This window comes from Falco punctatus (genome assembly GCF_963210335.1).
Source record: "Falco punctatus genome assembly, chromosome: 9".
NCBI lineage: Eukaryota > Metazoa > Chordata > Aves > Falconiformes > Falconidae > Falco > Falco punctatus.
The window spans coordinates 7485341-7507474 of NC_137589.1; the positions used below are offsets into that span (position 1 = coordinate 7485341).

The window sequence follows — 22134 nt, forward strand, 5'->3', positions numbered from 1 at the left end:
CCTGGTTCACCATATGATGTAAATCAGCATCGCTATTTTGAAAGCAGTGGAGTGACAGTGACTTAGGCCAGCTGAGTATTTTGACAAGGCTGTATTATTTGTCACGCTGTGCTGCGTTCCACTCTGGAGATATGGCACCATGCCCATTTGAATTTTCCCAATAGTTTCAACAGAGGATTTTCCTCCTGCTGCAGTTTCATATTTTGACCATGTTGTGGTCTAACCCCAGCCGGCAACTAAGTACCACGCAGCTGCTTGCTCGCTTCCCCCACACCCCTGTAGTGGGATGGGGAGAAAACGGGAAAAAGATAAAACCCATGGGATGAGATAAGAACAGGTTAACAACTGAAATGAAGTAAAATATTAGAAGAAGAACAACTTTAATGAAAAGGAAGATAACAAAAAGAGAGGAATAAAACCCAAGAAAGAGTAGTGTTGCACAGCACAGTTGCTCACCAGCCACTGACCGATGCCCAGCCAGTCCCCTGGCAGCCCACATGCCCCCCTCCCCCCCCCCCCCCCCCCCATTTCTATACTGAGCATGACAGTCTATGGTACGGAATATCCCTTTGGCTAGTTGGGGTCAGCTGTCCTGGCCCTGCTCCCTCCCAGCCCCCGCGCACCTCCTCACTGGCAGAGCGTGGGGAACTGAAAAGCCCTTGACTTAAGTAAGCACTGCTTAGCGATGACTGAAACATCCCTGTGTTAGCAACGTTATTCTCATTCTAAATCCAAAACACAGCGCTGCACCGGCTGGTAGGAAGAAAATCAAATCTATCCCAGCCAAAACCAGGACAGACCAAAACTGTTTTGCAATGTCCTTTCCAACTGAAAACCAGCTGCTGCTGTTTCCAGCTAGAGGTGGCTGTACTTCTGGGATGAAGGAAGCCTGTATCTGTTTGAGGCAAAGCTGTTTGTGATTATGTAATGTAAAGCTCTAGCTATATAATCAGTATGTACTAGATTAAAATCCTTTCAAAGCTCTAGTGTATTGACTGGCAGGCTATCCAAAAGCATGCTTATATAGCATAAAAAAAAATTATAAAGCTTTCAAAAACACTAAAGTAGTGGTCATAAAGCAATCCTTTCCAAGCAATTGTGATTAACGTAGCAGATGAGCCAAAGTGAACATCTTTCTTTTTCTTTTTTCTTTCATATTGCAAAAGAAAGCACAGTCTGTTTTAAAAGTCCCAGTGCACAAGTAATATGGCAATACAGAGAGGAAACTAAGACTCTACAAATCCTTTGATAAATAGATTATAAAAATTATGCCAAAAATTGTTTGTTGAATGGCAGACAGAAAATGTCTTTTTATAAGTATATAGACATGCAAATAGTAGTAAATTTGGTGTGCCTGACACTGGTCCTGCAAATGAGATGACAAGGAAATAATCCAGATTATGTTATTTTTTTGAAGACTTATTTTGAAGTGTTTTCAACACTTCTCTAACTACATGGCAGGCCTTATGTTGCTGTTTGTGTATATCATACATGTCAGACATACGATGTATGAAACATCAAGCGTTAACAGTAGGGAGCGATACCAGTAAATTTATTTAGATTAGCAGTTTTAAAGGGAAGTCTTTACAAACCTCCAAAAGCCTCTGCAGAACTTTAATCATTGTGCATGCATAAGTATAAAGACGTTTCTGTTCTAAACGTAAATGTTTTGCATTACAAAGATACTATCTTCACTTCAAACCCCAAAGCCTGAAATAAAATGTAACAGGACCAGCCATGCAGGTTTGGGGACCTAATATGGGGAATAATACAATGTTTAATTAAACAGCAGGGAAGTTAACTATCTAAGTGCCAGGGCTTCCGCACTTGGCTGTGTGGGATCACCTTTCTTCCTCCTTTTCAAAATGCCAGATAACCTATCATGATCACAAGGCAATAGGACTGTAGCCTTTAAAAACCCCACCCTCTACCAACACTGGTGCGTGGGTCTTTGCAGTACCATAAGCCATTTATTTCCAAACCAATTTCAAGCGATTTGCAAATGTCACTTCCTCTGCCCGGTTGGATTTGTGATTTAAGTCTCTTGTCTAAGTCCTAGTTAAACCTGCCTCTCCTCAGCTGGAGTTCTGGTGAACTCAGGGTCTGGTGCCTTTATGTTTGGAAGCTGCTGAACTGTCTCTGTCTGCCTGCCAGATAACTGCTATAGGGAAGAATAAAGATATTCCACTTCCAGGTATAAAGTAGGCTGATCTCTTCATATTTCTCCTCCCGTACGAGAGCACATCTCTCTTGGCAACTGTATTTATGCTGGCTTCTGCCTCTCTTTCTGTTCCCCCTCTGGCTGGCTGGCGGGTCAGGAATTCCGCTGGTTTGCAGCTAGGCCGCAATGCCTGATTGTAGAGCCCAAACGGGAGGGCAGGTCTGTCCTGCTCCCCTCCCCAAACCCTCCGCAGCATGGCAGCCAGGTGTGACTGTTGTTTGTGTGAGTTTGCCGTATTACATGGTGGTAGAACACAAAACATCTGCCCCACGAGAAGTCGATCATTGCTTTTATCCCAGAGCTTGGTAGGTAAGGCTCATTATCACTGTCAGCTTTGAGTCCTTGAGTCCCCTCTGTCCTTACACATGCCTTCCACAAACAATGAAGTATCTTTGCAAGACCAAGTTTAGCCTTCAACTACTAAACCAGCTTAAGGTCTTGAATCAAACGGTGCCACAATGGAATACAGGAGGTTGTTTGGGAGCTCCTACCTCCTTAGGACTTCTGTACACTTCTCTTGAGGTGTTCTCACTAGGATTTGTTTCTCTAGATCAACTACTTTTCAGGAAACAGAGCATCTAAAATGCTTTTCCCTCCTCCCCCAACAACCAGAAACTGTATGTTATGGTTAGTCCTTACTGTGACCCCGTGTTATTTGCATCAGACTCTTGCTACTCAATAAGAAAGGCATTTGTTTATCTCTTAGAATTTTAGATTCACTCTATGACCGCAGACTATTTCAAAACTACCACTGTATTCTTTTTCACCTTTCTCATTTGTTTTCTTATTTTATGCACACAAATTTCTGGTACAGACAAACCCCAAAAATTAGAAAAAAGGTAGAATTGTCAAAGGTGTCCATGTTGAGACATCTATAGCTTTTATTTCTCTCAGTACTGGGCTTTTTACAAAAAAGGATCTGAAGTTCAAAGTGAAGCTCCAGTCACTACCAAGTACAATTTGAACTGAGCAGTGTTTCACGTTGATCACTTGAAGCTTAAGGAATAACACAGCTGGTGACTCCCTCTAAAGTCTTAAAGTGGCTTGTTCAACATCATAAAAATTCTTTGGCAGAAGAAAGGCAAGCTCCAATACTTAACAGTGGCACTCTGTGGCTTTAGCCATAACTGCTTTTCTCACCTGTTTTAACTAGTGGAGACATGAGGTAAGAGTCCTACCACGTACCAGGTTCACTGACTGCACTGTCCTGGGTACAGCATCCAACCCATGCTCTGAATATGGCAGTAGTTTTATGGAATAAATAGGATGCTTCATGGTGTACGTGAGAAAGGAACCATAATAAGGCAGTGTGGCTCGTTTGGTTCTCATTACCTTAATCTTGATTGACAGACTATAGAACTGCTAAAATATGACTTTAATGTTCCACATTTAAAACAAGCAATGCTTACAACATAACTACTAGTCTATCTTCAAGGGATTTTAGACTATTAGATTAATGCACAGACTTCTAGCATTTAAATTATCAAATGGTTGCCAAAGAAGGGCTATTATCCTCACTCTGTATTAGTCTTTAGAAAGGAATTAGACATAAACTTTATCAGTTTCACAGTCAGCTGCTGACAGGGGAAGAGATGAGACCCAATATTAGACTCAGCACTGTGGAGCCTCTGTGGCGCTTCTGGCACGAAAGTCATGAAGGGGGTGTGGGATGTGGGTTATACGTTGCGCAGTGAGCAGAAATCAGAGTGGCTGTTCTTGAAGTATGCGCTTCACGATGAAGTGTGTGTCCTAGGGGTGAAAAACTGTGTATGCCCTGTAATTGTAGGGTCTAATATGATATGCAAGGATGGCACAGTAAAGCTTTCAAAACAAAATTCTTACTTAGGCCTCATATATAGAAACTACTGCTATTTCTTAGTCTGCTTTGAGCTGCCTGGTCTTAAAGTCCACTCTCTCCCACTTTCCTACCCATGTGGTGCCACCAAACTGTAGGATTTAATGTCTCTTCCTTCAGCTGTACCAGCTGCAATGACATTGGTAAGTGATGGTTTAAAAAATCTTTTATTTCACAAAAAATCATTTCACTTCACTTGCATCCTGCCATTAGTATATGAAGGGTCTACATTCATTGTGCTGTTGATGAGTTAGTTCTCTTTTCTACCATGTATTATAATGGCTTCCAGGTCAGCAACATAAATCAGTCATTCAAATTTTAAAAATCACATTCCTATTACAGGATTCATTGTATCCTAGAATGGGGACTGGCTTTGCATGAGAAAACATCTGTCCAACATTCATTCATAGGTTGAAAACAGGAAATTCTAACAGAAGGATGGCTTACTAAACTTTGTCTGCTTAGGCTAGCTCAAGGAAAGTACTTCGGCTCTTATGGCATAGCTTAATCCAAGAATAGTAAGCTATTATCTATTCATAGCCAGTAAGGATCATCTGTGAGCATAACCTTGCTTTTCAGTACGAGTGCTGACTTGGCCACAGCCCAGTACATTAATAGTAGCATCGCTGTTTAAACTGGGGGGAAAAAAATCTGTTTGTGAAGTGCCTGTGTTTGACATCGCCTTTGGTTTAGTAGCCATTGAGTTGAAGGAGCTCCTGCGTGTTGAAAAAGTTGGAAAGGGGTAGATAAAAACATTTGCTATATGGCTGTCTTCTACTAATATGTTCCTGGATACTGGAATCATTGCTGGTAGGTCAGTGTGCATCTTGCTTGCAGACATGTAGATTGCCCCCTTTTCCAGGTGGCAGGTAATTTTCAGTGTACTTTGGAGATCATAATATTTAAATTTAACAGGCAGGTTCTGAGAAACCAGGAGTGTCTTTTAGGAGAGACATACATATCAAAATTGTTGGGTGGTTGGTGGTTTTTTTTCTTCTTACATATGGAATTTGGAGATACCTACCAGTTACTTTTTTCTACAGGCAGAAAGATAGTGGTTTCCTAGCGTGGCTGAAAAAAAGGCAGTGGTTCCCTGACTGAGTTCTCAGCACTTTTCTATGGAAGGATAAGATATAAGTTACCTCCAGCAGGTCGTCAGGACACAATGAAAAATCCATCTCCTGTAACGGGTAACAGCTGGTACAGCTGCCTTGTACCCATCTTGCGCTAAGGCTGACAGAGATCAAACTGGGGAAATTAAGAAGGGCTTTTGCTGCAAGGCACAAGTGTATGCAGTTCATTTAATTATTTCAGGAACTCATAATGGCTGCATCTTTCAATTGCTTTTTGTACAATTAATTACAAGATGTTCTTGGCTTGCCTAGGTATCTGGTAGGATGGTACGGTTGATCTTTGCTGAGCCAATTCTTTTCCTTCTAATAAATCTTAAAGAATGTTATGGGATGATTTTTTAGTAGGCTCTTTGTTATGGGAAACTCTACAGAATGGTGTTCTGTGCAGCTCTTCTATTTGATGTGTATGTGAGAACATTTGAGACTGTAAGTGGACGCACTAATGTGCAGATGGCACTCAGCTGTCTGTCTCTCCTTTCACACCGGAAGGTTTAATCTCTTTGCTCTTGTAGAACCAGACCACTTGGGAGGCTAAAAGGCAAGTTGGACCAACCTCAATTCAGATAAAATGGAATTTGGACAGATGGGGGGAGATGTTCCTGAAGATGATTGCTGACAGGGCAAGTGTTCTCTCTGTTCTAAAGAAGTATGACTACATTTTTATTTTCCTCTGGCAAAACCAGTGTGTTCATGTGACTTTCTGTGCCATTTTCAGTATTCTCAACTTCCCTGCACAGGCTATTGAAAGAAAAACAGAACACTGGTGCCTCAGACTGCAAGCTGTGATGGCCAACTCATGGCAGGAATAAATATCATACCCCTGGCTTCTCATTCTGTTATAAATTCTGTGAGAAGATTGCACCTAGAGAAACCCAAAAGTTGTTATACTAGCCATGATTTTCTTAGTCTGTCCTAAAGGCCCATCACCTAAATGAAAAGTGAAATCACTGAACATATAAGACCTTAGTTATGTCCCATCCGTACTGCAGTGAGGAAAGCTGAAAACTGCTGGGAGCATGGCAAATCATGGTTAAAGATACCTCAGTTCTCAAATTGACTCTCGTTTGGGACAGCTGGTGAATTTGGAGTAAATAAAACTTAGACTTAGCCTTTAGCTATATGAATCAGTGAACTCCATTGTAGTCTGTGCAGAGCCAGTGATTCAGAAAAGCTGGTTTGCCCCTACGCTTTATTGATGCAAGCATACATAGAGCCATAAGCAATGCGTTTGTATATCTTAAAAATCACGGAAGGAATGAATAGAGTTCAAGGCAAAGCATGACAGAACAGGAAACCTTTTTCCTACCTGGCACATTCCTCCATTGCAAATAATCAGCTGATGATATGTGCAATGAACAAAGAATCACTGCATGAAAAACTGCAGCCTCCCACAGTTATTGCTTTCCTCACACTTCCTGCCAGAACAAGGGGATAGAAAGCTTTCCATTTGACGTTGACGTTATTTCCTTGAATGGTTTTGTTAAAGTGCTGAACGTACAGTTTGTTTGCTAGCAGCCTTTGGATTTACGAGTTGCCAGTCCTGGAGACGTTACTGTTTGTCATGCATTTTCCTCCTGATTTCCCTTCTTTATCCTCCTGCCTTCAGACCTTTTTAAAGTCTTTCCATTGCTGATACTCGCTCTGATGCTAACTGCTAGTAATAGAGTGCTGTGCAGCTGTGGCACTGTAGCTTCCCTCTGGATAATGCTGACCGCAGACTTAGCAGCATGTGCCAGCTCAGCACATCTTGATAACTCATAATCCCTACCATAGGTTTTTATAGTTTGTCTGGTCTACTGTAAATCTCTAACTCACTGTCATCGACAGAGCTCTTGACCTGATTCATAGGCACCAGGAATTAAGCTCCTGTCACACTCTGTTAAAAGACAACACCATTTATGCTGTGATATTATAGAAACAAAAATAGATGCTGTTGAATATAGTGAATCATAGAATAGCATCAAAGGTCATGTTTTTATTTTAGATCTTGTTAATTAATCCAAGTAACTAAAAAGGAGAGAAAGAAAAAGAAAAAAACCACAAAAAATAAACCTGTGCATTAGCCATTGCTTAGAAGTACAGGCAGGTTATGTTATCTTTTCTACTAACACATCTGTAATTTGCGGCGATCTAATGTGTAATAAGAAAATCACATACATATACTTTACTAAAAGTAAATAGTTCTGCTTTATTTTTCCCCTTTGTCTTGCTGTGAATGTGCAAGTTGTGTTCTAGTGATAGATAATCCTCAGCTCCATCACAGTTTGCATTGGTTCTCAGCTATAGATAGATTCTGTCCCTCTAAGGAAAAAAAGGACCTCGAAAGTATTAAAAGAAAAGAAAGAAAGAAATTAAATCATTTTTGACATTGTGACGCAGCAGAAATTAGATAGGTTGTGCTGTAAAAAGGAGCCGGGTCCAATTCTGTCTTGTTTCTCATTAAAGATCAATTTGTCCAGTAATGAGGGACCCTGGATAGGGTACCAAAATACCAGAATTTTATTCTAGTTCAGACCCTGGCTTTTCAGACTCAGACTTCTGTACTGAGGCTTCACTGTGCTTTTGATTTTTACTGTATCCTTTGTAAGTCTTGCCCACTCCTAGCGTAAGGTCCCAGGAGACTGCCCCTTGCCATGTGTGCTCACTGCAGCTGGCCTAGTGGAAGCTCTGATTGCAGGTGGAGGAGCAGGATGCTGTAATAAAATACATTTGATCTTCAGGGGCTCTAAATAAGACAGAACTATTGAGCTGCTTTGAGTAAATCATATTTTAAAATGCATGAGCAAATTTTATTTAATTATTCTAAACATTTTGCCTTTGTTACATGAACAAATACAGACTTTTTCAGATGAGAAGGTAAAGTGGTTTAGATACACAGGATATAGTAAGATCTCAGTCTTCATGGAAGTCTTTTTGTATTTTTAGTTATCATATTTTCCACCATGAAATCATTTGATAATTAGTAGATTCCTTGACTTCATAAGGCTAACTAAACATTCTCAGTATACAAACATGATTCAATAACAGAGGCCTTGTTTGAGGGAGTACAAGTTTCTTTCTGCAAATTACATGGGTTCCCATTTTGCATTTTTCGGTAAATGGTGGTGAAACTAGAACTGCTCCTCCAGCTGTATTTTCCTGAAAAAAAGTATGGCTGACTGACCCACCCACCACAGGAATACGTTAATGCACAGAAAAATATTGAAAAGTATTACTGTTATTTCGGATGGTCCCCAGTCCCCCTAACTCTGTCATCTTAACGACCATATTCCCAAACTGTAAAAATCTGATGAGTAAAAATACGTGAAATTGCAAAATAATCAGAGAGAGATGGAATAATATGGTGCTTGTAAGAGAGGAGACTGCACAAAGACCCCATTACCCCACTGCTGCTGTACATAACTGGTGTGACTGTATCAGTCGTTGCCATCTAAGAACTGTTTTGTGAAGCAAGGTGGTTGTTTTAGTTCACGTGCAGAGGAGTCTGCAGAGAAGGGAGCCGGTACCTCATGATCCTACCTGACCTCCTGCGGGCAAGTCCAGTGCAGTTGGTAGGGACTGGACGGGCATGCACCAGCTCTTTGGAAGACTTTTTCTCTTTTGGCTGTGGCAGAAGGGCACCGGCATCCAGCACAGTGAGCACTGTGTCTTCCTCTGTCTATTGTGTTGTCAGTCTAGGATTTCAGCTTCTACAGACGATGATTTAGCTTCTTTCGTTCATACTAAGTTCACTTGAGAACATTTGTTTTGCACTTTGAATTGTAGAGGTGTACCTTGTCATTAAAATAACTTTATTGAAAATTTGGCCCCATTTAACCTCATAGACATATTTTTCCTCTAGTGATGTCAAGATTAGATGATGTAGCGTTTTAATTTGTCATAGATATGGCCTGACAATATCTACAAAATCGAAACACTTAACAGCGTAATTCAGTATTCTAAATTCAGTGACCTATCGGTGGTGTGATACATATGATCTATAGCACTCTGGTCTATATCTCTAAGGCACATTGGTGCCAATTGATGGTGCTAAGGAGACACAGAAGGAAAGACAGCCACTTCTCTGGTATGTGTTTCTTCTAGCCTTAGGGTACAGCAAACCTCTCTGTGAACTCTCTAATGCTCTGACTGCACTGATCAGAAAGGAGAAGATCCAGCAGCTCCTGACCCCCAGGCGGTGCTGAATCCAGCACAGGTCGCTCAGGCGAGGGCAGTTAGGGCTAGGGTAACTGCGGCAAGGCTAGCGTCGCCTGGGAACTTGGGGGGTCATAGGTACTGTTTCATGCTGTGGTTGCAAAACCCCTCCATTTGGATGCCTCCAGTGCTGCCAAAAGCAGGGTTTCTAACATACCTTCCACAGAGGGGTAAACTGTGGTTTCTCTTGACATCTACTGATAAGGACTGTGTCTCCACTTGGGTCTTTTAAGTCCCTTGCGGGGATAACCAGCCCATTGGGACAGGATGGGACAAAAACACAGGTGACTTGTAACCTGTCGTCTCCATAATCCTAAACCATTGTAGCCATAATAGAGACAACTGTTAAAATTGATAGATACTTATCTCTCCAATAGAAAAAGGGTATGAACTGCTTGTTAGCCTGATGCATGTCAGCTGGCTAAGTGCTAAAGCTCTCTCACTACCTTAGCAATATCATTGCATGACTTATCTTTATTATAGAAACAAATTAATGAAAATTTATATAGATTAAGGCAGGTAATATTCAGATCCCATTCTCTTCTGTAATAGAGAAGCTATCTAACAATGATAATTTCCAAATTCCAGTGTGTTTTTCTGTGCTTTCTGATTTGATATTTCAGTGTGCTGTCACTTGAAATTAATTGCAACTAATTAAAAATGATCCAGTTAGGACAATTGGACAATAGTGCTCTGGAGATTGCTTCATTCCCAGAGGTTTTAGTGGCTTGCTGCTGCACTGGTTCAAGTCTTCAGAAGGGTGCTATACATCATAATGTCATTTTACATTGTTATTTCTCTGAAAGCAGCAATTTAAAAGAGTCTCCAGTGAACCTTGAGCAACTTTGCACTAAAAAGAAAAATGTTACTGTTCAAGATCTGTAAAATATAAAATATAGATTCAAAGAAATCACTTGACATGAATAGTAGCATTAAATTTGTGCCATTATTTGCATGTAATATATAATGTTGTAGTAAAAGGCTAACAAAGCATTTAGGCTGCTCCGGGGCTCATTGATTTTCTGCACCTTTGTTCAAACTAGGTCAAAAACAATGTTGGTCTTATTTTATCACACACGATTTTCCTCACATTTGAGACTTATGTCTTAAAGTGATATAACACAGTTTAAGCCCGCAACGTATTGTGGCCTACAGCACCTATTTAGAGAAAAGCAATAGTCTTGTTTTGGTTTAAATTACCCTAACCAAGCAGCTGGCTAATGCAAACTAAACTTCAGAATATACAGAGGGCCCATTTTTTAGTAACTTGGGTGAACTGAGGGCTTAATGGAATAAGGCTTGCTTTCGTGTTAAGGTGAAGGCCAGTCATTTAAAGAATTATGAAAATGAACCTTGTAACCAGTGCAAACATCTGGCTCTAACACAACTAAACAGCTCATTTGATATCCTGCCTCACCACTATAAGCAGAAGCATAGAGCCTACTAAAATTAGATTTTGTCCCAAGTCCCAAAGCAACAAATCTTACTGCCGGCGCAACCCATACTTAGCAAACTTTATTCTGTGAAGAAATAGAGATGCAGAATTGAGGATCAGTATAGTTCTCAAAGAGGAAAAACACAAGCTAAAAGCTATTTTTAGACAATGATGAGGCTTTTAAACAAATCATATATCGTCCTGACATTTCACATCATTTCTCCACTGTGAAACATGTTCTGTCATTGAAACCAGCTTATTTGTTATAGTGTGTGATCCTTCCTCCCACAGCAGCACAGCTGGAACATCATCTCCTCAACATATTTTGCTTTTCTTAATTCATCTGATTTCTGAACAGGACCATCAGTCAGTCTTTGAATAGGTTTGAATCCACACTGTGTTATTTCATTTTTACACTGCCATAACAGCGCAAAAATCAATGGAGTTGCACTGACATACAAATGGAGTAACGTATTGGCAGATCAGACCTATTGGGTCTATTGCTCGCAAAACCATTAAAAATGGTTTCAAAAAGCTTTAGCAGTGAGATAAGCAGTAGTTTATTTTCTTACATATAATCCATCCTGTGTTCTAATACTTGTGCTTGTATTAATGGAGAATGACTGGATTCTTGACTTTCTTGTCAAGAAACTTTTGAGGGAGGTTATATTAAAAAATGTGTGTATTTCTTTATACAGCAGTGATCTCCCTGTCTCTTATACAGACAGAGAACCGATCACATGCAGATATGCTAATGGATAAACTACAGAGCCAAGAAAACAGAGGCAAAATGCTGGTCCCACAACAGCCAGTTGCAGTTTTACCTCTGACTTCGCTGGAATTAGGAATTTATCCTAGGGATCTTCTTTATTCATCCTGACTCAGCCACACAAACCAGTGCACACATGTACATGCTTCCACGTAAGCATGGCATTTATTATCTTCTTCATTAGACCAACACAAATCTCTCAGCATTTTCCTGGGACTACCCCAATATCCTGTGCTAGATGCAAAGTGAGATTAAGCAGACTTTACTTGCAGTGTGTTGTGCGCATGCTGAAGCTCAGGCATTGGCAGACTTCAAGAGAGAGAGGGAGAGTTCCAGAGAGAGTCGGTAGGAATGTTTTGTCCATCAAGATGTTTGAACCAGACAATAAAAGCACTCCAGGCAGTTGTAAGTTATAACCACTAGAAGATACAGAGAAAAAGGCAGTCTCGGAGATAACTGAATCCTAAACAATGTACTTTGGTTGGGAGATAACTCATGTCACCGGTGCTGCAGTTGGTTTTTAAAAAGTAATCTTTTTCTATTCAAGGCAAGGAAGAAAATCACTAAAACAAATAAATGACTGGGTGAAACTTAAAGAAGCCTCACATGCGTTAGCCTTTGTTTTGTTGGTAGACAGATATGTTTTGCTCAGAGGGCTGGTAACAGATCATAGAGTTAAAGAGGAAATGAGTAGTTTCTGCTGCTCGCTCTCTCTCGTCTTTTCTCCCTTCCTCTGTCCTCCTTGCCTCTCCACCACCCCACCCCCCTCTGTGCAAGTTTTGAACCTGATTCAGGCTGTGGTCTGACGGTCACTGCAGAAACCGCTTTACTAGCTTAAGACAAAGCTCCTGCTGGTTTTACCTCTTCCCTTGCCAAAGGTTATTGGCCCCACAGCAGTGTAAAGTTGATTACTTCAAACAGTCTTCTCTGGTAGGTTAAACTGCCTTGGCTGACTTTGAGACAAAGTGGGTGAAGATCACTCACCTGCCCTGCACTGCTGGAAGCTGTGGAGAGCAGCACAAGCAGCTGGTGGCCCAGCCACCTGTGCAGTGAGTGCCTGAACACATCCATCCTCAGTATGACCATAAGCAAAAGTTAACATTTTGAAGTATCGTTTGTGCTAGATCCTCTTTGCTAAGGTCTCTCTGTGGCACTGAGCTGTGTACTTTCACACCCCTTCTGAAAGAACAGCTCAGGATCTCCCGGGTTTAACGCCCCCTCTCCAGCCGCCTCTGATGGGGGGGCATAGTCGGGGGAAAAACTTGACAGATCTAAGTCTCTCAGACCCAGCACACATTTACCGAGCTTAAGGGAAGTGTGGCTGAATAAAGATAGCATGTTTTGATTTGTATTGAAGAACTGTCTTGTATTATTTCAGAATCACTAGGATAATCATTAAAATAATTTAACATAATTGCATATACTACAGATTCCATCATAAAGGCAGACACACAGGGACTGGATAGTCACCATTGGTACTTATGTGATATTTCTGTGACTTTAATTAATAAAGGTTATAGGAAAATAGTAGCACAGAGTCCCATTCTTTCAACTTCTCAGTGTAAACCTTCTGGTTTTGTGTTCTGTCAAACCAGTAAACAGAAATCTGGCTTTTGCAAACCTTTTAAGGGCTCTACTCCGTGGTCTACAACACCTGGTGTATCTCAGCTCTTGGCGTAATTCAAACAAACAGGCCGTGTAACACATCTCTCTCTCAGTCGAATAAAGCAGACTTGGTGTGCTGCCAATTCTGCTCTCATTTATTTGCTAACCCCAGGTTTTATTTATTCCCTGAATCATCAAACACATTGCAGAGAGTGACAGGAGCAGACAATATTACATCTAATAGCTATATAATAATGTAAATAAAATATGGTAAATCATCAGGTACATTACTTGCCTGTTTTAACTACCCCACTTCATTTTGTGCACTTGAACCAAAAGTATAGTAAATGAAAAAGCTTTTTGCACAGAGCAGAGTTAGAAGGAATATACCCATTGGGTACCGAAGCCCTGTCATTTACATAAGTGAAAAATACCTTTTACATAAAAATACACCTGGATGTAATACAAAATTTGCTGCATGGGCCTCATCCTATGCTCGTTATAGTCTGTGGCAAAATCTCTCCTGACTTCAATGACTCGGGGATCAGCCCAGTGCTGCCTAACCATGGGATACAGTCCCATAAACAGTAACGTATGTGAGGATCTGTGATATGCTGAAACGCTGGAATGCTTTCCAGTGTTGAGTAAGAGTTACTGAGAGGATTTCTATGATCAGAGGGAGAGAGGAATTAAGGGGGAAAGAGGAGAGGAAAGCAATGTTTTGAAGTTAAGAAGTGTGAAGGAGATCACTCTCAGTTCCCACAGGGGAGAGGAGTTCATGGCCAACAGACCATTGTGCGGATTAGATAGGCAAAACAAGTGTGTAGGTGACAATAAAGCCTTGCATTTGTTTAAGGTTTCTGATTTAATGAGATTTGTCTAGCTAAGGTCTAGCTCAACTTTACATCAGATTGTTTTCCACTAGAGAGTTGATTTAAACCCTCACCAGATGAAGGATCTGAGCTGACAGGTCAGTTATGTGTCACTTCTGACGTTAACTATTGAAGAGAGGAATTATAATAGTTCTATCTGTAGTATTGCTGTTGAAATGTGTTTCTGAAAACTGATTCCATGAAGAGTCTTCAAGAGCAGCACACAAATAATGACGGGAAATTGACTGCCTGAAGACTTTTGTGTACAGTTTCTGGCTATTAAGTTCACCAAACACTTACTTTCTTCTGTTTATTAGTTGGCCATTCCTGCTAGGTTAACATGGGAAGAGAAAACTCTGCAGTACTTGGGGTTGTGCCTTGACCACGTAATTGGAAAAGTAAATGGTTTCCCTATGATCAGACTTGGAATCTGTGCCAAAATGACTGAGCTCCATTCAAAAACCCCTTCTCATGAGTCATTTTGTGGCAGTGCATGTTAGAAGAGATGGCAAAATACCAGGAGTAAAATAATCAGCACACCTCAGGCTGCTAATAATAACAAAATAAGCTTTTCCTACTGTGAAGCTGGCTCCTCTGTAGAGACCTCAGACTTACACAAGCTTCCTCTGCAAGAGTCTAAGTCAGAATTAGGCCAGTTTGGGGTTGTTTTTTTCTTTAAAAATGTACATCAAGAGCCCAGTTTCTCTCCTGTCCTAAAATGTAAAGAAGCAGTGCTTAAATTTCCAGTTTGTTAGCTAGTCCCAATGTCCTTTAGCATGTGTCACTTAGAGAAAGAATGTCTGCAATATTTTGCATCTGGAAAAGAATGAATGGCAAGGCATAGTTGCAGAGGCTGGAATTCAAGAATCATTTGGTCTCACTACTGAAAGCCATGAATCACTGGCTTGACTGTTCCAGGTCCAACTCTGGACACCCCTCTGTCCCCTAAACCCATCACAATATATTTATTTGTACTGAAGCTACTCATGCATTGTGCAATACATTCATTTTTATGCTCTCCTACTCATGCATTGTGCTCAAAAGGCACAGCAGATTTTTGTCCTGCTATTCTAAAAAGCAGCAGAGGGCTGTGAGTCCTCACTGATCTAAATGGAGTACATGCTAGAGAAAACGATTTCTTATCCTCAGCTTATCAGTTACTTCTCCAGGATTTCAATAGCCATACTGAGGAGAAGAGTATACCCCTTTATTTCTGAGGATTTAGCTCCTTCCTCTATTATGTGGGCTGGGCAAAGAGCATGGCCCTAAGTATTCTTCATGTGATTTATTCTACATTGACAACCACTTAAGTGGAGGCAAAGTTAGACCCAAAAGGCACAAAGTGATGAAAGCTGGAACTGAAAAATAGCATGACAGTCAAAATTGCTGAGTTTCACACAGCCCCTGCTCTGACATTGTTAGAAAACTCTCGCTCTAAAAGAATCCCAAAAAGCCCTCTGGAAACCCAATCCCATGACTCATGCACTCTCCTTGAAGGCTTTTTTCTTCCCCTTTACCAAATGACACTGAAAAAAGCCTTGTGGACTTCACTACTTGCTGCAATTTGACAGCTTTTAGTCAAAATGTTTTCCATTTACAAGAGCAGAACTTTTCTATATCCCAAATGAAGTTAAATGCCCTAGCATCTGCAAGTCAGACGGGACTGCTTCTGGCTGGGTCATTGGCTGGCTGGTCCCGCAGAGGTGCGCTGCCTCCTTGGCAGGGGATGGGAAGGGATACAGAGGAGTTGTGCTACCTCAGGAGCTTCACGAAGAATTCGCTCTGGATGCTCAGGCACCGTTTCCTAAGGACTCCCAAGAGCTCAGGTGTCGTTTAATGAATCATCACTTTTGTGTTTTCCTGGTTTGCTGGACTGGTTGAAAGACTGGCAAGCCCATGCCGCTGCAGTACCTGCTGCAGGTGAAGCTGGGAGGAAGTGGTTCTGGTCACTTGGCATAATGTGATTGTTCCCAAGAAAAAATAACTGGGAACAACGGACTACCCTTTCCTTCCTAGCAGCCCCACTGTGTTGACTCATAAAGCCCAGATGCTATCAGATCTTCCCACCGGGATTCAGTTAAGAATGCAGTCATGATCTCAGATGCTGAATACTCAAGCTCCCTCTGACTATTACACAGAAGTGAAAGTTAACAGAGCTACTAAAAGGAGCATGCATTACACACATGAACAAAACTTATTTGATGACAAGGGTGTTGCTTTGATGATTGCTCTTCAGAGTAGAACTTCACGTTAAGATGAAGAGCTAGGGAATTGTTCGTATAAACTCGGAAGTGTTTTTAAGATAGCTACAGTTAGTCCATTGAAGCCAATCAGTCTTTTCAAGTTTGTGTGTTCAAGACCCTTTTATAATCCAAACAGTATAAAAAAAACATTTCCAGTGTTTTCCAACTCCACTGTCAACAGCTGAGAAATGGATCATCACGTATGTGCTTTGATCATCTTCTGTGTTTATGAAGATGCAGTAATAAACTGATTTATTTTTTTTCCTCTGGCATTAGAAATGGCATCCAGAAGGAAGGGGGGGGGGAAGGAAGAGAACAAAGGAACACAGGTAGGCCTTTTCTACATTATTTTTCTAAAATAAAAATTCAAAGTTAACTAATTCACCTTATGGCAAAGGTTGGCTAAAACTACAAAAAACATGAGTTTTGTTCTAGCATGTCTTGTCTTCAGTGCATTAAATTAACTGCAAGGCTCCCTGTGCTTACAAGCTGTATCTCTGGGTACTCTCTAGGAGAAAGAAAACTGAAAGGAAACTTTAAAGCCAAAAGTGCAGTAACAAACTTTTGTATAGTTGTATATGTTTTGATAACACAGATTTAACAAAGAGTATATTTTCCTCTTCGGTCTGCTTTTCACTCTTTTTCCACATGACAAAGCTGAAAGATTGTATATTGAAGTCCATGTTTATGTCACTGTTAAGTTTGCAGCTGAGAAAATGAGAGAGGCTAATTTTGCTCACTGATGAGCTACATGTATTTTGTATGTTTATATACAGTGAGTCTAAGAAAGTGTTTTCTCATTCCCTTAGATCTGAGTTTGCAGATCTGGTACTGCTCACCTTGCTACTATGCATGATAAACTTTTGTCTCTCTAAATTACAAGATACAGTCAGCTGGGATGACAATGATGGTGTCAGCTACAACATCAGAGTTTTCTTCTACGTGACCCAAACAGTGGCAATATAGATTACTCATCAGGAAAATCTGGTTTGGAGAAATGATGTGGATCATAAAGCGGGCACCAATTTGTCACTGCATAGGTGTGTAAACCAACCATAGTTTCCACGCCAAATGGCCAAAAGGAAAATCTGCCGTCGGGAGGTTTTTGCTGTGTTCTTAAGGTCTCTGTTGCCTTGGTACCTTTATTGAACTAATGCTGCCATGCCACTAAATACATGTTTGAGGCAAATTCCACTGTTTTTTTTACAGTATTATTGATGTTACAGATTGAACTCTGCATATCTAGCTGATCCTAATTCCTTTGGCTTCTTAGTGCTTTTTAATAATAACCTAAGCTTTTCATGTAGTCTAATTACTGCTTCAACCTGTATCCTTTACATTGACTTTTAAAAGCATTCTAGATGTCAAATACCACCTTTCAGCTACAGTGCAATAACCAACAGCTTATTCCACGCTGGTTAACAAATAGAGAAAGTAATGATTTTTTTCACTAGTTATTACACACCTGAGCCAAATTCAAATTGACAACATACTGGAGAGAAATTTAGTGCCTGAGCATCCAGCACTGCATATTCCACCATGATTTTCACCAGCACACCATGGTAGTAAAGTGATAACTCTGTTGTATGTTGCTTTGAATATTTAGCATAAATTTACACACAGGAGAATCCAGCCTTGTATACCAGTGCTTTATTATGCTCAACTATTTAACGGTCGTTTCCTCAATAATCACTTTAGGTAATATTATTAGCTTGTAACTAGCTATGTTACTAACATTAAAACTTTGTTTTGCAGTATGTTGCTTAGTAGATTGATCTGTTAAGTTGTACTAAACATAAAACTGCAAACAACATATATGCATAGAAATTAAGATGCTTTTTATTCTTAACCTTTTTTTTATGGGTTTTTAAAGCAGGTTTCCAGCTTGTCTCCTTTCAAATAGCTCCTAAGTAGTATAGTTTATTTTGGATGATTGATTATAGTAATCTCATGCATGCAACCAAAGCATGGAATTTTGAATCATGTCTTCTTTTCATTTTTAAGGAATGAAATTATCTTTATATCTTGACATGTTTTATCATTTTGAGACTGAGCCAGTTATCTGTATAAGTTCAATGTGTAGCTCTTTGAACTGATAGAATATTATCAGGACTTATTAAAAACAAGCACAGCTCCCTATTACAGCTGTATTTCAAAAGTGAAACAAATGGATGAACAAGTTCTTTGTAATATCTAATGATATCATTAGTTAACAGTATTTTTAATAAGTCTTCTGCTAGAAAAAGTTAAGATGATGTGGTAGTTTAGTACTCCAGTAGTGGCTGTTACATGAGTCCCACTGCCAAATACCTTATACAACATTCTCAAAGAGGTTTTTTTAATCATATATTTGCTAAAACTTGATCTCTGGGAGAACCAAATAATAGGAATAAAAATCATACGTCATTTTACTCTTAATTATCTATTAGACCTATGGGCCTGTCTTTATGCATTTAATGGTGGTCTTAATCCATACCCCTAACAGGCATAAAAGCAAACTAATAAGCAGCAATCCTGCTGTCTTTTGCCCAATGTATGGGTTTGTTCCTTCATTTCTTGCAGATAAAAGTAAGACAATCTGTCCTTTGTCTTTTTACATTGTAATTATTTTTGCATAAGTGCAGTTTCTTACTAGGACTTGATCTACATGGGATAATTTTAGTGTCACAGCTATATCAGTAACTCTTTTTTTTTTTTGCTTTTACTTCATTCTTCCCTAGCTGCACTGGAAAAACTTCTACTTTATATGCACTTACAACACCAAGAACTCCTTTTGCCAGTTTTGCTTGTATTGCTTGAGAAACAGGTTTATTTCCTTTGCCTACCTAAACCATACCCCTTCAAGGACAGGTTACTTTAATCTTGGCTTTACTAGTAAACCTTTGTAAGAGTAGACATGCCTAGGAGGTACCAGGACACAGGTTTAGAGGAGGAGCTCACTGACCCCATGATCTCACCAAGACATTATGCAGTAGCACAAAATCCTATGAGAAGAGTGAGGGGGTTTGTTCTTCCCCATCAGTGATTCTTTTAGTCCTCTAACCACCATCACGGACAAGCTCCACAGATGTCTGCAGCCTGTCATAGATGTGCTGTCATAACTTGTTACGTAGGGTTTCGAGTATGGGAGTACTGAGAGGAAAAAAGACAGTGACAGAAAAGAGAAAGTCTTCACAACCTCAATGTTAAAAACACCATAGATAGAAAAAACAAATTCTTAAGGATTCTTGGTAAGTAATGTGACGATCTAAGTCAAAAAAATCTTTAAAAGCTTTTTAAGGGTCGGTGGATTCCAGTAAATTTGACATTAGTACTTTGAGGTTTTAAAATTAATGCACCAATTGAAACATTTTATTAGCATTTTTTATTCTAGTCAATAGACGTGATTTTTTACGAAAAGGAGATCTTTGTGGTCTACTTCTTCAAGCTGCCATTATGTCAATCAAAAATAAGTCCAGCTAATAAATTATTTTGGCAAATAAATGAAATGCTTTTGGGACTAGTTCAGTGTTTTCCTAAAGTCCCAGCACAGTTCAGGAAGTATTCTGCCTTCTCTCTTAACCAAACTTAGCGATGGCTGCGCGTTAGCCACAGGCAGTCCCTAATATTGTTTTTTGCCTTGCCCTTACAATCTTGCTAAGATGCATCTTAACCCACACTGGCTTAAAAACGAATGCAGAAGGCAGTGGTTGCTTTTAAAATTATTACCCCAAACATTTCCCTGGTGAAACATAAACACATATTAAATAACATGACATTAATAATTGCATAAAAGGAATGTTTAAAAAAATAGTTTCAGGAGAGAGAATAAACCATTAATGAATTACTACATTAGTGAAGTAGTTTGGGTAATAGTTGAGATGTTTGTACTAAGTTGATTAATGCTGTGCTAGTAAATCACTTGCATATATCTTCTTTTCTAGCCTTCGTTCCGAGTCCTTTAGATCTACAAAGGTTGTAGATAATTTTTGCACCCACTCAGTCAATGACTGGCAATGCAGCATGTAGCCGCAGTCATTCATTCTGTCAGTCAGCAGCCCTTGATAATGTGCCTGTCAATATAATTCAGTGCCTGTTCAAGGAAAGTGACACTTTGAATAGTGGACACTTTTCAAAAGCATTCATACAGGGTCAGTTCCATGATAAATAAATATATTTTGTGTTTGGAACAAGTAGGCAATGCGCAGAGGCTGGCATCTGAACAGAAATACAAAACCAGTCTGCAGGACACAATAAACTGCAATGAAGAGTGAATATCATAAATGCAACTTTGTTTTTCATGTTGTGTTAATTATGGGATAATGGATAATAAAGTCTTCAGGTTCCTACTTGCCTCAGTGGAGCCCTGATCCATGACCAGGGGCACTATGCACTACTACACTACAAATGAGATATTGGAATAATACTATCAATAGTTCTTTAAACCCTATAAAAAAGGGCACATATTTTCATTGCTGAATGAAAAACACAGGCAGAAATCTTTAATTGCCACTAACGGCATGTTAAAGAAAGTATTTATATGGCATGCAGTGTTTAGTTTCTAGTTTCCATTAATACTGGCTGAGAATGCGAGAAAGAAATATGTGATAGTGACAGGATTTTTAATGGTACCTCACCTTAAATGCATTTTAAAATATGTAAATCAATAAAAAAATTATTTGTAATAGCAGACTAAGAGTGCTGGTTAGCCTTACTGCTGAATGAAATGTACGCTACAAGCCCTATTACCATACATCGTGGGAGCTGTAGTTAGGATTAATCTGTCAAAAGGGATGGTTTAGTGTTGATGAATATGACATGTGACCATTAATGATGTTGATTTTATCTCCTGAGATTAGCATGATTTACTTCGGATGGATAATAATGTCATTTGCTTGATGCAGTAGATCTGTTTACGAGCTGATTAAATTGTAAGGCCTTGCTTCATTTCATGCTATTTGGTTTACAGCTTCATTACTGCAATCACAAAAGCTGTGGAAATGTCCCACATCCCATGTCACAATAAATCATTGTTTAAGATTGCAGCTATGTATTTTAGCATTTCAGTTTTGCATGGACCATGCATTCCTTAACAAATATGTGATTGGGAATACATTAACAAGATATTCTGGAACATACTGCTGCAGAAATGTAGAAAATCAGCCTGAATCTTTTAATTGAGATTAAGGAAGCACTTGAGTAATTAGCTGTAACAAATTACCTTATTATTTAGACAGTGAAGTAAACGTTTTTGTTGCAAGAATGATTATCATAAATCTGCAGAAAAGTGACAGTCAAACAACCATAAAGGAAACTTGTAAGCAAACTACATTTTCTGCCTATTACCTTTTACATTTAAATAAAATTTATCAGAGACATACTCTAAAAAGAACATATTTGTTGTTTAGGGATAGTATATGTTACAAGCTATACCATCTGTAACTACTGCACTGGGAAGAGTACATGCATGTAAATCACAAAGGAAAAAAAGAATCTGTTAATTATAATGGCAAATGCTAATGTTGCCATAGTTAAGGCTGTGTCAACGTTTTCATTATAAACCCAGTTATAAAGGAAGGAGGAGAGAGGGAGGGTGGTAGTCAGCCCTCAGACATGGCTGTGTGCTCAAATTTTGTATACAAAAGGACACTGAGTGCTCACACCAAGTAAATCAGAGGTATCTGTGAAACCGCGCTTGCAGTCCCAGTGAGAGGAGGAGGACCCAGCTTGGCAGCGAGGGTGACATTTTCTTGCAGTAATTTTTTCACCTTTCACATAAAATGGTATTGCTACTTTTATTGTACAAATGAAAAAAATGTTACATTTAC

The 22134-nt window shown here is 39.6% G+C and overlaps 1 long non-coding RNA gene across 3 annotated transcripts in view; it reads left to right on the forward strand.

The window, feature by feature from the left end:
* LOC308070013 overlaps positions 1 to 22134 on the forward strand; it is a 166562-nt gene that overhangs the window by 134395 nt on the left and 10033 nt on the right. The window lies entirely within an intron of this gene.